The sequence below is a fragment of the Schistocerca piceifrons genome, chromosome 2, assembly GCF_021461385.2.
Source record: "Schistocerca piceifrons isolate TAMUIC-IGC-003096 chromosome 2, iqSchPice1.1, whole genome shotgun sequence".
Classification (NCBI taxonomy): domain Eukaryota; kingdom Metazoa; phylum Arthropoda; class Insecta; order Orthoptera; family Acrididae; genus Schistocerca; species Schistocerca piceifrons.
The window spans coordinates 691,363,611-691,380,440 of record NC_060139.1 but is presented as its reverse complement, the minus strand read 5'-3'; the positions used below and the strand labels follow the sequence as shown (position 1 = coordinate 691,380,440).

The window sequence follows — 16,830 nt, the reverse complement described above, 5'->3', positions numbered from 1 at the left end:
CAAAATGGGGTATCATGTATTCCTGTTCAAAAGCACTTAGTTCACTTTAGAGGTCATATTTTGAAAAATAAATAAATAAATAAATAAAAATAAAAAAATAAATAATAAATAAATAAATAAAAAGACATCATGAAATTATATAACACTGAGGTGATAATCCCTGTGATACAGCTGCTAATCATCAAGACTGATTTTTGACTCATTGTGTGGTGTTGCTCACGGTCATCTGACTGCCCTATGCATACTACCTCTACAATTAAATGGACCAGCACACTTGCATTTTATGTTGGGACATACAGCCTGCACTACTGAAAAATGTGCTCCTAGCAGCTGTTTATGTTATGTGGTTCATGCATGATGATCCTAATGCACTTTAATTAGAATATCTGCCTGCTGTTGAGACCTTCCCAAGAAAGAGGGTCAGGCACCGAACTGCATTGCATTGACTTACGCAATCACCTGACCTAAATCTGTTGAACTAATGGTTGTGTGGACACATGAAAAGTGTCGCACACATTACCTGGTTAATAATGTCAGTGATACGGAACAGCACACCTGTAACTCATGTGCAGCTATTTGACATGGCTCAGGCATCACTGAGCAACTTTTCCAGTCCATGTTGAGATGTTGCCATACAGGTATTGTTGCTCTTTAACATTCAAATTCTTCTAACTACTGTGAAGTGCTTGACAGAGGGTACTTCCCATCATACTTATTCGTAGGGATTCTAATCATTCCATTCACATATGGAGGACAGGAAAAAGGGATGTTTAAATGCCACTAGTCGCTAGGAGAGAGGCCCGGGCTGTATGGAGGGTGATCAAAAGCATCCCAGTGAAATTCTCTTAAGAGTTGTTTGGTCACATTCACCATGTAAGGTCGGGCATTAGCGTGGAAAAAAACAACACCTTTTGACAGTAATCCTTGGTGTTTCATCAGTATTGCGCAGCGCAATTTCTTAATGGTCTCGCAGTAACCATGTGCATTGATTGTTTGGCCTTGTGGTAAGAAATCAATCAGCAAAATGCCTTTTCTGTCCCAAAAAATGGTGCACATGACTTTTCAAGGTGTCAAGATTTGCTTAGGCTTAACCTTCGTTGGGGATGATGCGTGCCTCCATTCCATTGATTGCCACTTTGTTTCAGGTGTGTTGTACCATACCCAAGTTTCATCCCCCATGGCTATCCGAGGAAGAAAACCATTGCCTTCTGCATTGTAGCATGTCAAAAACTGAAGTGCATTGCCCATCCATTGGTTTTTGTGTTGTTCAGTAAGAATTTTGGGTACCCAATGTGAGCAAAGTTTTCTAAATTTCAGTTTTTCAGTAACAATTCCACGAATTAGTGATCGTGAGATTTGCAGAACTTCCATGGCAAGGGCACTAAGTGTTGTGCTTAATCTTCTCTTCAATTTTGTGAACCAGTTCATCAGTAACCACAGACAGGCATCCACTTCGTTCTTCATCGTGCACTTGATCACATCCTTCATTGAACAGTCTTCATTGATAGAAATACAAATGGAAGTTACTTTGTGGACGACTCTCATATTTATGTGAGTTGGCCAATTACAACTGTTACTCACTGTACATTTGAGGTATGTTACCAATTTTTGCACCACTTTGAAATCTTATCAATATCCGAGTGAATACTTGTGCAGCTTTCTTCAGACAGTACATTATAGATATCTGTACCATCTGTCAAAAGTCTGAGGTTACTATTAATATTGTCTGCAAGGTCATTAACATACAATATGAAGAGCAACGGCCCTCCCTGGGACAAATTACTTCTACATCTGGCAATGACTTTCCTTCCAAGATAACATTCTGTGTCCTCCCTACCAAGAAATATCAATCCAGTCATAAATTTTGCTTGACACACCATTCATTCATACTTTTTGATAATAAGCATAGGTGTGGTACTTTGTTAAATGCTTTTTGGAAATCGAGAAATTCTGCATCAAACATGAATGCCTTGACCCACGAGTTTCAGAATGTCATGTGAGAAAAGTGGAAACTGGGTTTCACATTATTGATGTTTTCAGATTCCATGTTGACGTGGTCATTCTGTTTGAGACACCTCACTACATTTGAGCTAATGAATGTCAAGGATATTGGTTGATAGTTTTGTGGATCACTTCTGCTACCCTTCTTGTAGACAGGTGTGATGTATGTTTTCTCCAACTACTGGACACAGTGTTTTGTCTGAGCATTCTACATTAGATAAATGGTTAAAATGGGGCCTAATATAGCCACAAATCTGGTACAGAATCTTATGAGGATGCTGATGCGCCCTGTAGTGTTGTTTAGTTTTAGCGATTTCTGCTGTTTTCAACACCACTGACACTAATATCTACAACACTCATCCTTGTAGTTATAACAGAATTAAATTGGGGCAATAACCTCAGTATTTTATTTGTTAAGGAACTTTTGAAATTTAAGCATTTCTCTTTTGCTTTGCTACCCTCAGTTTCAGTCTCTGTCTCTTCCTAAGCACACCATATCTACAGAGATAAAGGTGTGTGTGTTTTTTTTTTTTTTTTTTTTTTTTAAAAAAAACTTTGCAGCAGGCATATGGCATTTTAGTATTGGCAGTGTGTGGTTATTCAGTCAAATTCACATGCATTTTCATGTAGTCAGTGAGTGATTTGAGTTGTGTGGAGTAAGTAAGAACATGAGTTGTTCAGAGTTAGAGGAGGAGTCTTATATGGACTAGTAACAAATATAAAATATGAGGTTATTGTCAACAATGAGTACACAAGGGGAAATGTGATGAGAGGAAGAGAATGTATTAGTAATGTGGATGAAAAGATTGTGATAAGGAGTCATTAAGGAAGTAGTGTTCCAGTAGAGAGTTGTTCAAATGATGAAAGGTAACAATTGGGGGTGAATAATAAGAACCAGTAGTTGCCACATACAAAGTTCCAACCAAATTTTCATGCTTTGATGGGAAAAATCCAGTATGACACAAACCGTAATGAAAATGGTATTGTGACAGGTGCAAGTGAGAACTGAAACTGACAGGTTTGAAATGCTTGTCAAATAAACAGTTTCAATATTTACACATTTCATCTGTTCTGAATTACTGGATACACACTATTGACATATTACCGACTGTTCAAATAAAGAATTTATAATAATGAAGATGTATTTAAATCAAAGCAGGAACTTGGGATGTATACTAGACACATAGTCACAACTCTTAACCTCCTTGTATTTATCTGTGTGTTAAGTCTGCCCCCTCCTTCCCCCACTCCCAAATGAAACAGATGATGACTGCTTAATTAACATATGACTGATAATATCCATGAACTGTAGTTTGGAATGTGGGTGAAAGCTTACATATAGATTACTGTGACCAAGCCTCTGTTCTTTGATGAAAATAGGACATGGGCTAAGAATAAAAACTTTGATACACATTTTAGTGATTTGCAAAACAGAAACTCCAAAATACAGGAGACCTTGTCAGGAAATGATAAGTAAGTGTTAGACAAATAAAGGAAACAGTAACAGGGTACGTAATACAACACATGGAGTTAACAAGTGAATGGTGAACAGACACACAGTTAGACATTGTTGGTGTTCAAACAGCTATTTCCAATATAGCAATGAAGCAGCTCCCCATAACAAGAGGAGACAGTAGAATGACCTATATTCTCAGCTACAGGAATGAGTAAGTGTTGCTTAAAACAAAGCACATTTAGTATACAGTAGTTGCATTCAGCACTACAGTAGGCATTGACCTTTCAGATGGAAACCAATTTAAGAAATTTATCATATATAGATTCAGCGTTATGAATTTTGAGTGTGTATTAAGCATATGATGAGGCGCCTTTTCTTTTAAAAAAGATGGCACTTCTAACAATATAATGGCCAATAATATTGAGAGAAACCCAATTAATTATATTCCAATGACTTGAAAGGGTGGGTCAATATCTGTAATGTTTGCTGATGACACAAACGTACTAAGTAAGTGATCAAACACTATTTAGGAGATACAGCTCAGATGATAACTGGAAAGGCCTACAAGCAGTTCACAGAGAGTAGTTTAAGTTCAATCTCATAGAGAGGAGATGCTGAGTCGCAATAGGCACAATAAAAAGATTCACACAACTAAAGCTTTTGGCCATTAAGGCCTTTGTCAGCAGTAGACGAACGCGCGCGCGCCCACACACACACACACACACACACACACACACACACACACACACTCTCTCTCTCTCTCTACAGCAGCACCAGTGCATGATGGGAGTGGGGACTGGATGGGGTAAAGAGGAGGCTGGGGCGGGGAGGGGGAGGGATAGTATGGTGGGAGTGGGGGACAGTCAAGTGTTGCAGTTTAGACGGAGGGCAGGAGACAAGGTGTGGAGGGGGAGAGGGTAAGTAGCGGAAAGGAGAGAAATAAAGAGAAATTGAAAGAATGGGTGTGGCGGTGAAATGACAGCTGTGTAGTGCTGGAATGGGAACAGGGAGGGGGCTGTATGGGTGAGGACAGTGACTAACGAAGGTTGAGGCCAGGAGGGTTACGGAAACGTAGGATGTATTGCAGGGAAAGTTACCACCTGTGCAGTTTAGAAAAGCTGGTGTTGTTGGGAGGGATCCACATGGCACAGGCTGTGAAGCAGTCATTAAGATGAGGGATATCATGTTTGGCAGCGTGTTCAGCAACAGGGCGGTCCACTTGTTTCTTGGCCACAGTTTGTCGGTGGCCATTCATGCAGACAGACGGCTTGTTGAAACTTCCTGGCAGATTAAAACTGTGTGCTGGACCGAGACTCGAACTGAGGACCTTTGCCTTTTGCGGGCAAGTGCCCTACCAACTGAGCTACCCAAGCACGACTCATGCCCCATACTCACAGCTTTACTTCCGCCAGTACCTCGTCTCCTACCTTCCAAACTTACAGAAGCTCTCCTGCGAACCATTTCATATCAGCGCACACACTGCTGCAGAGTGAAAATCTCATTCTGGAGACAGCTTGTTGGTTGTCATGCCTACATAGAATGCAGCACAGAGGTTGCAGCTTAGCTTGTAAGTCACAAGACTGGTTTCACAGGTAGCCCTGCCTTTTATGGGATAGGTGATATTAGTGACTGGACTGGAGTAGGTGGTGGTAGGAGGATGTATGGGACAGGTCTTGCATCTAGGTCTATTACAGGGGCATGAGTCATGAGGTAAGGGACTGGGGGTTGTGTAAGGATGGATGAGTATATTGTGTAGGTTCGGTGGACGGTGGAATACCATGGTAGGAGGGGTGGGAAGGATAGTGGGCAGGACATTTCTCATTTCAGGGCATGATGAGAGGTAATCGAAACCTTGGCGGAGAATGTAATTCAGTTGCTCCAGTCCTGGATGGTACTGAGTTACAAGGGGAACGCTCCTCTGTGGCCAGACTGTGGGACTTTGAGAGGTGGTGGGAGACTGGAAAGATAAGGCACGGGAGATTTGTTTTGTACAAGGATGGGAGGACAATTACGGTCAGTGAAGGTTTCAGTGAGACCCTCGGTATATTTTGAGAGGGACTGCTCATCACTACAGATGCGATGACCACGGGTGGCGAGGTTGTACGGAAGGGACTTCTTGGTATGGAATGGGTGGCAGCTGTCAAAGTGGAGGTATTGCTGATGGTTAGTAGGTTTGATATGAACGGAGGTACTGATGTAGCCATCTCTGAGGGGAAGGTCAACATCTAGGAAGGTGGCTTGTTGGGTTGAGTAGGACCAGGCAAAGCAAATGGGGGAGAAGTTGTTGAGGTTCTAGAGGAATGTGAATAAGGTGTCTTCACCTTCAATCCAGATAGCAAAGATGTCATCAATGTATGTGAACCAGGTGAGGGGTTTAGGATTCTGGGTTTTTAGGAAGGATTCCTCTAGATGGCCCATGAATAGGTTAGCATAGGATGGTGCCATGCGGGTGCCAATAGCCGTACCATGGATTTGTTTGTAGGTAATGCCTTCAAAGGAGAAGTAATTGTGGTTGAGGATTTAGTTGGTCATGGAGACTAGGAAGGAGATTGTTGTTTTGGAATCCATAGGGCGTCTGGAAAGGTGTGTTCGACAGCAGTAAGGCCATGGGCATTAGGAATGTTAGCGTACAGGGAGGTGGAACAATAGTGACGAGCAGGCACTGTGTGGTAAAGGGACAGGAACTGTGGAGAGTCGGTTGTGGAAATGGTTGGTATCGTTCCTATAGGAGGATAGGTCCCGGGTAATAGGTTGAAGGTGTTGGTCTACAAGAGCAGAGATTCTCTCAGTGGGGGCACAGTAACTGGCCACAATGGGGCGTCTTGGGTGTTTAGGTTTATGGACTTTAGGAAGTATGTAGAAGGTAGGAGTGTGGGGAGTGGTAAGGGTAAGTAAAGAGATGGACTCTGGGGAGAGGTTCTGGGATGGGCTTAAGGATTTGAGTATAGTCACTGGAGATCCTGCTGGATTACTGGAATGGGATCACTGTAGCATGGTTTGTAGGTGAAAGTATCTGACAGCCTGGATTTTCCATTGTTTGATTTAGTCTCATAAAGACTCATTTTATGGGATTTCAAACAAGCAATTATGACCTGTTAGCACCAGAAATAGATATTAATGGTCATACACTAAGTGAAAAAAATTTAAAAATTTCTTGGACTCCAGTTGGAGTCAACACAACCCATCAAGAAGCTCAGTTAATCATGTTTTGCCCTTGTAAGCATATTGTATTAACCTAAAGACAACAGTGTTGGCTTATTTTAGGTATCTTCACTTCTTATTGTGTCATGGGAATTACTTTCTAAGGTAGTGGATCCTAAAATAAATAAAGTGTTTATTCAGCTAGAGTGAGCAGTAATTGTTATTGCTGTGTTCAGATGTGAACTGAGTTGGTGACCTTTTGCTCACATCTCCAGGCAGTGTTGGTTTCAATCACACAGCTTAAGGCTGTTGCTCATAGGCATCACTGTGGGTGGCTGAATGGTGTGATCTGAGGGATGTCCAGCATGACCTACATGTCCCACAATTGGCCCGTTACTGTGGCTGCCCCTGGCATTGCCTGCACTGAGGTTGATCCCTCACCCATTGTCGATTGGGAGGTCATTCCAAGGTGTGGCCAGTAGTGAAAGATTTTCCAAAGACCTCCCTAATTTGTCAGATGAAAACATTTCAGGTGCTATCTGTGGCTGTTGAAATCCTTGAGCCAGTTGAAGTCATTTGCCCTGTTCCAAAAGAATCCTCTTGGCCCACATGGTCTGTGTATTGATTTAGGGTGGGATCACTGGTAGTTGGGAACTCCAACATCATGCACTTAATGAGGCCCCTTAGAGATAGGGTAGCCAAGGAGGAGAAGGAATCCAGTGTGCATTCCATGTGCATACTGGGAGCAGTCATTCCAGATGTGGAACAGAAGCTTCTGCATGCCACGAAGAACACAGGTGCAGCCAACTGTAGGTGGTGGCTCATGTTGGTACCAACAATGTGTGTTGCTTTGGATTGGAAGGGACTGTCTCCAGTTTTGGGCAGGTAGCTCAAGTAGTAAAGACTGTCAATCTTGCTTATAAGCCTCATCAACAGAACTGGCTGTGGTGCTTTGGTACAGAGCCAAGCGGGAGGTCTGAAATCTGGTTCAGATGGTTCTGCAACCATGTAGGTTGCAGATTCCTTGGCTTTGGATATAGGGTTGTGGGTTTCTGGGTTCTGCTAAATAGGTCAGGAATCCACTACATAGAGGAAGCAGCTGCACTGGTAGCGGGGACTGTGTGGAGGGGATTGGGCAGTATTTTTAAGGTTGGAGGGTCTGAAGACAGTCCAGAAAGGGCTTCAGGGGGTGCAGGATCAAAGCAGGAAGAGGGTAGAGATGACAAAAATCAATATTGCAGCTGTAAACTGTTTTAGTTGTGTTGGAAAAGAACCAGAGCTCTGAGCACTGAATCTCAAATTGTTATAGGTATGGAAAGCTGGCTAAAGCCAGAAATAAGCTCAGCCACAATTTTTACAAAGGGTCTAAGTGTGTTTGGAAAGTATAAATTAAATACAGAATGAGATTTTCACTCTGCAGCGGACTGTGCGCTGATATGAAACTTCCTGGCAGATTAAAACTGTGCGCTGGACTGAGACTCAAACTCGGGACCTTTGTCTTTTGCGTGCAAGTGCTCTATCATAGATTAAATACAGTTACTGGTGGGTTATTTATTGCTGTCAGAAGTAGTTTATCTTGCAATGAAACTGGAGTACGTAGTTCTTATGAGTTGCTATAGGTAGAGATCATATTTGAGAATTGGAATAAATTAATAATTGGTTCCTCTTACCAACACCCTGACTCAGATGATACAGTTGCTGAACGGTTAAAAAAGAACTTGAGTGTCATTTCGAATACCTACTCCATTCATACAATTTTAGTTGGTGGTGACTTCAATGTAGCCCCAACATGTTGGCGAAAACACATGAAAAGTTGGTGATAGGCATAAAGCACCATCCAAAATAGAGCCGAATGCCTTCTCAGGAAATTATCTCGAACAACTAGTTCAGGAGCCCACTCAGAGAGTAAATGGCTGTGAAAACATACTTGACCTCTTATCAACAAATAATCCTGACCAAATAGGGAGCATCTTGACAAATACAGGGATTAGTGACCATAACATTGTTGTAGCTAAACTGAACAACAACAGCTTCCAAATCCACCAAAAAATAAAGGCAAAACACATCTACTTAAAAAAGCAAATAAAAATTCATTTGATACCTTCCTAAGAGAGAGTCCCCATTCATTCCAATTTGACTATATAAGAGTAGACCAGATGTGGTTTAAATTCAAATAAATATTAAATGATGTTAATTTGAGAGAGACATACTTTTGTGGTGGTGTTCGTAGCGACAAACACTTGGCTGTGGAAATGGCTTACGAAGTCACCGCCACACTTTTAATAGCGGGCCGACGGTCCGCTGGAACAGTGAACAGAAAAATAAAAGCCCAAACACTCATATTAAATAAAAGTCGGTACTTATCTTTTATTAAAGAAGATACAGAACAGTAGTGAACTCTGTGTCTACAGAAATCTGTCTAGTTCGAGTCGGAGCGGCTAGGTCAGCGTCGGCTGACGACAAACAACAACTCTGCTGCGATGAACACACAACTGATTAGCAAGTACACAATTCGGTGGCGAGTATACAACTGAGCGGCGAATACAGAACTGTCCTAGCGCTCGCGACTCCAGCGCTTAAGAAGCCAGAAGCCAGCGGTGGCGCGCGCAGACTTGCGGCGATTTGCTGTCTCGCTGGCGCTGCTTATGCGGACGGCGTCCGTACTTTGATGCTGCCAACCTTTTGGCAGCGGGCTCGGTTGGCATTACTGGCTAGGACATAACACATACTAAATAAACTAATAAGAGGTGATACTCATACTCCATGGAACACAAAACAGATCAGAACACCGTTATAAAATCAATGAAAAAATGTGCTAATTTTGAGAGAATTCAAAATCTCCAGTATTGGCAAAGTTTTACAGAAGCTTGAAACTTAGCAAGAACTTCAGTGCAATATGCTTTTAACAGTTTTAAATCAGAAACTCTGTCTCAAAATCTGAAAAAAACTCAGAGAGATTCTGATCACATATAAAGTACACCAATAGTAAGATGCAATCAATACCTTCACTGAGTGCTAACAATGGTGATGTTACCAATGAAAGTGCCACTAAAGCAGAGTTACTAAACATGGTCTTCAAAATTCCTTTGCAAAAGAAGACAAAGTAAATACTTCATGACTTGAATCAAGAACAACTGCCAACATGAGTGACTTAGAAGTAGATATCCTTGGTGTAGCAAAGTAGCTTAAAACACTTAGGAAAGGCAAAGCCTCTGATCCACATTATATACCAGTCAGATTCCTTTCAGAGTATGCTGATACAATAACTCCATATGTATCAGCCATATACAACTGCTCACTCGTAGAAAGATCCAAACCTAAAGAGTGGAAAGCTACACAAGTCACACTAATACCCAAGAAAGGAAATAGGAGTAATCTACTGAATTACAGACCCATATCTCTAACATCAATTTGCAGTAGGATTTTGGAACATATACTGTGTTCAAACATTACGAGTCACCTCGAATAAAATGATTTATTGACAAATAGCCAATACGGATTCAGAAAATGTCATTCTTATGAAATGCAACAAGCTCTTTATCCCCCCCCCAGGTAATGAGTGTTATCAACAGGGGATATCAAATTGCCTCCATATTTTTAGATTTCCAGAAGGCTTTCGACACTATACCTGAAACGTGACTTATAATTAAACTGTGTGTCTATGGAGTACCATGTCAACTGTGTGACTGGATTCATGATTTCCTGTCAGAAAGGTAACAGTTTGTAATAACTGATGGAAAGTCATCGAGTAAAACAGAAGTAACATCTGGTATTCCCCAAGGAATGTGATATAGGCCCTCTGTTGTTCCTGATCTACATAGACAATTTAGAAAACAATCTGAGCAGCCCTCTTAGATTGTTTCCTGATGATGCTGTCATTTACCATCTTGTAAAGTTATCAGACAATCAAAACAAATTACAAAATGATTGAGACAAGGTTTCTGTATGGTGCAAAAAGTGGCCATTATCTCTAAATAATGAAAAGTGTGAAGTGATCCACATGAATACTAAAAGGAATATGCTAAATTTCAGTTACATGATAAATTATCAAATCTGAAGGCTGTAAACTCAACCAAATACTTAGGGATTACAATTATGAATAACTTAAATTTGAGAAATCACAGAAAAATGTTTCAAACCAAATACTGTATTTACTGGCACAACAATGTAACAGCTCTACTAAAGAGACTGCTTACATTATGCTTGTCTGCCCTCTTCTGGAGTACTGCCGTGCAGTGTGAGATCTGCACCACATGGGATTGACAGAGGGCATCGAAAAAGTTCAAAGGGCAGCAGCTCATTTTGTATCATCATGAAATAAGGGAGAGTGTGCCACGGACATGACACATTTACTGAGGTGGCAGTGATTTAAACAATGACATTTTTCACTGCAGCAAAACACTCATCTATACAAATTATTGGTCATATGATTTAATACAACTGCACTGACTCATTCAGCTGGTCCCTATTCTATATGTTCTTTGATTTTCTCACACTCTGTTTCAGATAATTTCATTTTAATTTAAGTTTTGCTCTTCATCACTGCACACACATAGGATACCCATTAGTGACTCCTGGACCATTTAAGGCTTTCACGTGTGGTTCTCTTTGTGCAATTGTAACTCTTCTTTTACTATTTTCAGCCAGCTTTCAGTACTGCCTGACATCATTGCTTCCTCCAGTGACAAAGGAATGGTACTGAATGACTGTTTAGACTGAAAAGTTACAAAGTCATGTAGCTTCTTTGGCTTCCGAATTTTGGATGACTTTTTTATTGATTCAAGTTGCTGCAGTTGTTCTTTATCATTATTTGCACTATCAGGGCTTGGTTCCTTGTTGCAACTAGTATTCCGTGAACTGTTACTTGATGTGATATTCTCAGGTTCGGGTTCAAATTCTTCAGTCGTTATTCATTTTGCTTCTATTCTGTCAGTGGAAGAAACAACTGATTTCATTCCTGCAACTCAGTTTCTTCTTTATATTGATTAGAAGTGCATCTGTCAAAAATAATGTCCCTCATTTTTATCATTATTTGGCACTTAGGTTAAAAAAGCCTGTATGCTTTTGATGCTTCACAGTATACTACCAAGATACATTCAATACTTCTTTTGTCCCATTTTCATTGGTTGTCTTTCAGGATGTGAACACAGGCCTTGCTTCCAAATATTTTGAGATTTTGAAGATCCGGCTTCTTGTTTGTCCAAGCTTTTTAGTGCCAGTGGAGACTGCTTCTGCCCAGAATTTATTTGGAAAATTTGCTTCGTAGAGCAGGAGTCTTGCGTTTACTACTATTGTGCAGTTATAACATTCTGCTACAACATTTTGTTCTGGTATATATGGTACTGTAATCTGATGTCGGATCCCTAAGTGTCTGAAAAAGTTCATCAGTTTAACGTTCACATATTTTGTGCCATTACCTGTGCATAGAGTGCAGATCATTTTGCCAGTCTGTCATTCAACTAGATTTTTAGAGTCTGAAATCAGCTGTGGTACTTTATCTCTGAAAGTATATACAAATACTTTCCTGGAATAGTCATCAATTAAAGTAAGGAAGTATTTGGCTCCTCCAACTGACATAGTTTGCATTGACCAATGCAGATCTGAGTGAACTAGCTCGAGAATTTCCAGGGCTCTCAAGTCAGATCATGAAAAAGAAAGTCTTTTTTTTGTTTTCCCTCTAAGCTTAAAACACAAGGAGTATCAACTGCTCCCTCAAATGAAATTCCACTAGCCAGACCTTTGTGTAGTCTGTGCACAGCTTCAGAATGCAAATGATCCCTTTTTTTATGCCATAAGCCTGCACTATTTGACTGCAGTACTGATTTTGCTTGAAAAATTAAATCATTTGGTTGGTCTGGTCAGTATATATCATTTGCTTTTTTTGGATGTGTCAAATACGACAACATTGTTTGTTAAATAAAATCGAATGACCTTTTCTACTATTTCACTAACAGATAGTAGATTTGTGCTTAGCTGGGGCCAATACAGGGTATCCTCTACTTTAGTTTTACCTTTCTTGTTGCCCTTGAGAACATCTACAAATGAAGATCCTATTCCTTTTACAGGTAAGTTGCCATTATTTCCTATTACAACTTGCAAGCCTATCACTGTTTACACTTATTTTTGTCACATGGACATGTGCCCCCCATGAACCATGGACCTTGCCGTTGGTGGGGAGGCTTGCGTGCCTCAGCGATACAGATGGCCGTACCGTAGGTGCAACCACAATGGAGGGGTATCTGTTGAGAGGCCAGACAAACATGTGGTTCCTGAAGAGGGGCAGCAGCCTTTTCAGTAGTTGCAGGGCCAACAGTCTGGATGATGGACTGATCTGGCCTTGTAACATTAACCAAAATGGCCTTGCTGTGCTGGTACTGCGAACGGCTGAAAGCAAGGGGAATCTACAGCCGTAATTTTTCCCGAGGGCATGCAGCTTTACTGTATGGTTAAATGATGATGGCGTCCTCTTGGGTAAAATATTCCAGAGGTAAAATAGTCCCTCATTTGGATCTCCAGGCGGGGACTACTCAAGACGACGTCGTTATCAAGAGAAAGAAAACTGGCGTTCTACGGATCGGAGCGTGGAATGTCAGATCCCTTAATCGGGCAGGTAGGTTAGAAAATTTAAAAAGGGAAATGGATAGGTTAAAGTTAGATATAGTGGGAATTAGTGAAGTTTGGTGGCAGGAGGAACAAGACTTTTGGTCAGGTGAATACAGGGTTATAAATACAAAATCAAATAGGGGTAATGCAGGAGTAGGTTTAATAATGAATAAAAAAATAGGAGTGCGGGTTAGCTACTACAAACAGCATAGTGAACGCATTATTGTGGCCAAGATAGACACAAAGCCCATGCCTACTACAGTAGTACAAGTTTATATGCCAACTAGCTCTGCAGATGATGAAGAAATAGATGAAATGTATGACGAGATAAAAGAAATTATTCAGGTAGTCAAGGGAGACGAAAATTTAATAGTCATGGGTGACTGGAATTCATCAGTAGGAAAAGGGAGAGAAGGAAACATAGTAGGAGAATATGGGTTGGGGGGAAGAAATGAAAGAGGAAGCCGCCTTGTAGAATTTTGCACAGAGAATGACTTAATCATAGCTAACACTTGGTTCAAGAATCATAAAAGAAGGTTGTATACCTGGAAGAATCCTGGAGATACTTAAAGGTATCAGATAGATTATATAATGGTAAGACAGAGATTTAGGAACCAGGTTTTAAATTGTAAGACATTTCCACGGGCAGATGTGGATTCTGAACACAACTTATTGGTTATGAACTGCAGATTGAAACTGAAGAAACTGCAAAAAGGTGGGAATTTAAGGAGTTGGGACCTGGATAAACTGAAAGAACCAGAGGTTGTAGAGAGTTTCAGGGAGAGCATAAGGTAACAATTGACAGGAATGGGGGAAAGAAATACAGTAGAAGAAGAATGGGTAGCTCTGAGGGATGAAGTAGTGAAGGCAGCAGACGATCAAGTAGGTAAAAAGACGAGGGCTAATAGAAATCCTTGGGTAACAGAAGAAATATTGAATTTAATTGATGAAAGGAGAAAATATAAAAATGCAGTAAATGAAGCAGGCAAAAAGGAATACAAACGTCTCAAAAATGAGATCGACAGGAAGTGCAAAATGGCTAAGCAGGGATGGCTAGAGGACAAATTTAAGGATGTAGAGGCTTGTCTCACTAGGGGTAAGATAGATACTGCCTACAGAAGAGACCTTTGGAGAGAAGAGAACCACTTGTATGAATATCAAGAACTCAGATGGAAACCCAGTTCTAAGCAAAGAAGGGAAGGCAGAAAGGTGGAAGGAGTATATAGAGGGTTTATACAAGGGCGATGTGCTTGAGGACAATATTATGGAAATGGAAGAGGATGTAGATGAAGACGAAATGGGAGATAAGATACTGCGTGAAGAGTTTGACAGAGCACTGAAAGACCTGAGTTGAAACAAGGCCCCGGGAGTAGACAACATTCCATTAGAACTACTGATGGCCTTGGGAGAGCCAGTCATGACAAAACTCTACCATCTGGTGAGCAAGATGTACAAGACAGGCGAAATACCCTCAGACTTCAAGAAGAATATAATAATTCCAATCCCAAAGAAAGCAGGTGTTGACAGATGTGAAAATTACCAAACTATCAGTTTAATAAGTCACAGCTGCAAAATACTAACGCGAATTCTTTACAGACGAATGGAAAAGCTAGTAGAAGCGGACCTCGGGGAAGATCAGTTTGGATTCTGCAGAAATGTTGGAACATGTGAGGCAATACTAACCTTACGACTTATCTTAGAAGAAAGGTTAAGGAAAGGCAAACCTATGTTTCTAGCATTTGTAGACTTAGAGAAAGCTTTTGACAATGTTAACTGGAATACTCTCTTTCAAATTCTGAAGGTGGTAGGGGTAAAATACAGGGAGCGAAAGGCTATTTACAATTTGTACAGAAAACAGATGGCAGTTATAAGAGTCGAGGGGCATGAAAGGGAAGCAGTGGTTGGGAAAGGAGTGAGACAGGGTTGTAGCCTCTCCCCGATGTTATTCAATCTGTATATTGAGCAAGCAGTAAAGGAAGCAAAAGAAAAATTCAGAGTAGGTATTAAAATTCATGGAGAAGCAGTAAAAACTTTGAGGTTCGCCGATGACATTGTAATTCTGGCAGAGACAGCAAAGGACTTGCAAGAGCAGTTGAACGGAATGGACAGTGTCTTGAAAGGAGGATATAAGATGAACATCAAGAAAAGCAAAATAAGGATAATGGAATGTAGTCAAATTAAATTGGGTGATGCTGAGGGAATTAGATTAGGAAATGAGAGACTTAAAGTAGTAAAGGAGTTTTGCTATTTATGGAGTAAAATAACTGATGATGGTCGAAGTAGAGAGGATATAAAATGTAGACTGGCAATGGGAAAGAAATCGTTTCTGAAGAAGAGAAATTTTTTAACGTTGAGTATAGACTTAAGTGTCAGGAAGTCATTTCTGAAAGTATTTGTATGGAGTGTAGCCATGTATGGAAGTGAAACATGGACGATAACTAGTTTGGATAAGAAGAGAATAGAAGCTTTTGAAATGTGGTGCTACAGAAGAATGCTGAAGATTATATGGGTAGATCACATAACTAATGAGGAGGTGTTGAATAGGATTGGGGAGAAGAGAAGTTTGTGGCACAACTTGACTAGAAGAAGGGATCGGTTGGTAGGACATGTTTTGAGGCATCAAGGGATCACAAATTTAGCATTGGAGGGCAGCGTGGAGGGTAAATATCGTAGAGGGAGACCAAGAGATCAATACACTAAGCAGATTCAGAAGGATGTAGGTTGCAGTAGGTACTGGGAGATGAAGAAGCTTGCACAGGATAGAGTAGCATGGAGAGCTGCATCAAACCAGTCTCAGGACTGAAGACCACAACAACAACAACAACATGGACATGTGGACCTGGGTGCTGACATGTCTGAGTCTACATATCATTTTGTCCATGCATCTTTAAATGCAGCTGCATTTGAAAAGGACGTCTGGTAGCTCCTGTTTTGGCCAAAGTTTTTGCATCGTTTTTGCTCTTTCTGCGAGAATTTTTTGCCAGATGCCCGTACTTCTTATGGCTGTAACACCTTGGACCTTTTGGAATATAACATTACTCTTTTTCTTGGTGATCTGAAGAGCAGCATCACTTGTCGATGGTTTATTACAGGTGTCATCATTTATTTATTGAGGTAATTTATTTTTTATTGAGTCTCCTATGATTGGCAAGTTTGAATTTTCTAAACTCATAATCATGGGTTTATATTCATCTGGTAATCCTGAAAGTAAGATACACCCAATCCATTCTCATTCAACTTCAAAGCCATTTAATTTTTGTGACGTGGAAATTAATTTTGACACATATTCTTCGACTGATGAACAGTTTTCAAGTCTGGTTGTCAGCAGTGTCTTCAGTAAATCTATTTGTTGGAAGAGGCCTGAATCTTCTTCTTGCTTTAGCTTTTTCCACACTTATTTAGCTGTAGATGTATCTTGCAAACGAACATATATCGATGGATGAACGGAGAGTATAATTTTGGCTTTTACTGTGCATAGTTTAGTTACATCTGTTATCGTGTCATTGATGCAATCCCTCAATTGTTTGTGTTCTAGATATGTTTGCATAGCAAGTTGCCATGTGCTATAGTTTTTTCTTCCCATTAATTTGTCAATCAGAGACAGTGAATTTGTATTTACAGAACTCACT

At 40.6% G+C, this 16,830-nt stretch overlaps 1 protein-coding gene across 7 annotated transcripts in view; it reads right to left on the bottom strand.

Moving 5' to 3' along the window:
- The window catches only part of LOC124776595 (homocysteine S-methyltransferase 1-like), a 134,039-nt gene that overhangs the window by 65,934 nt on the left and 51,275 nt on the right, over window positions 1–16,830 (bottom strand). The window lies entirely within an intron of this gene.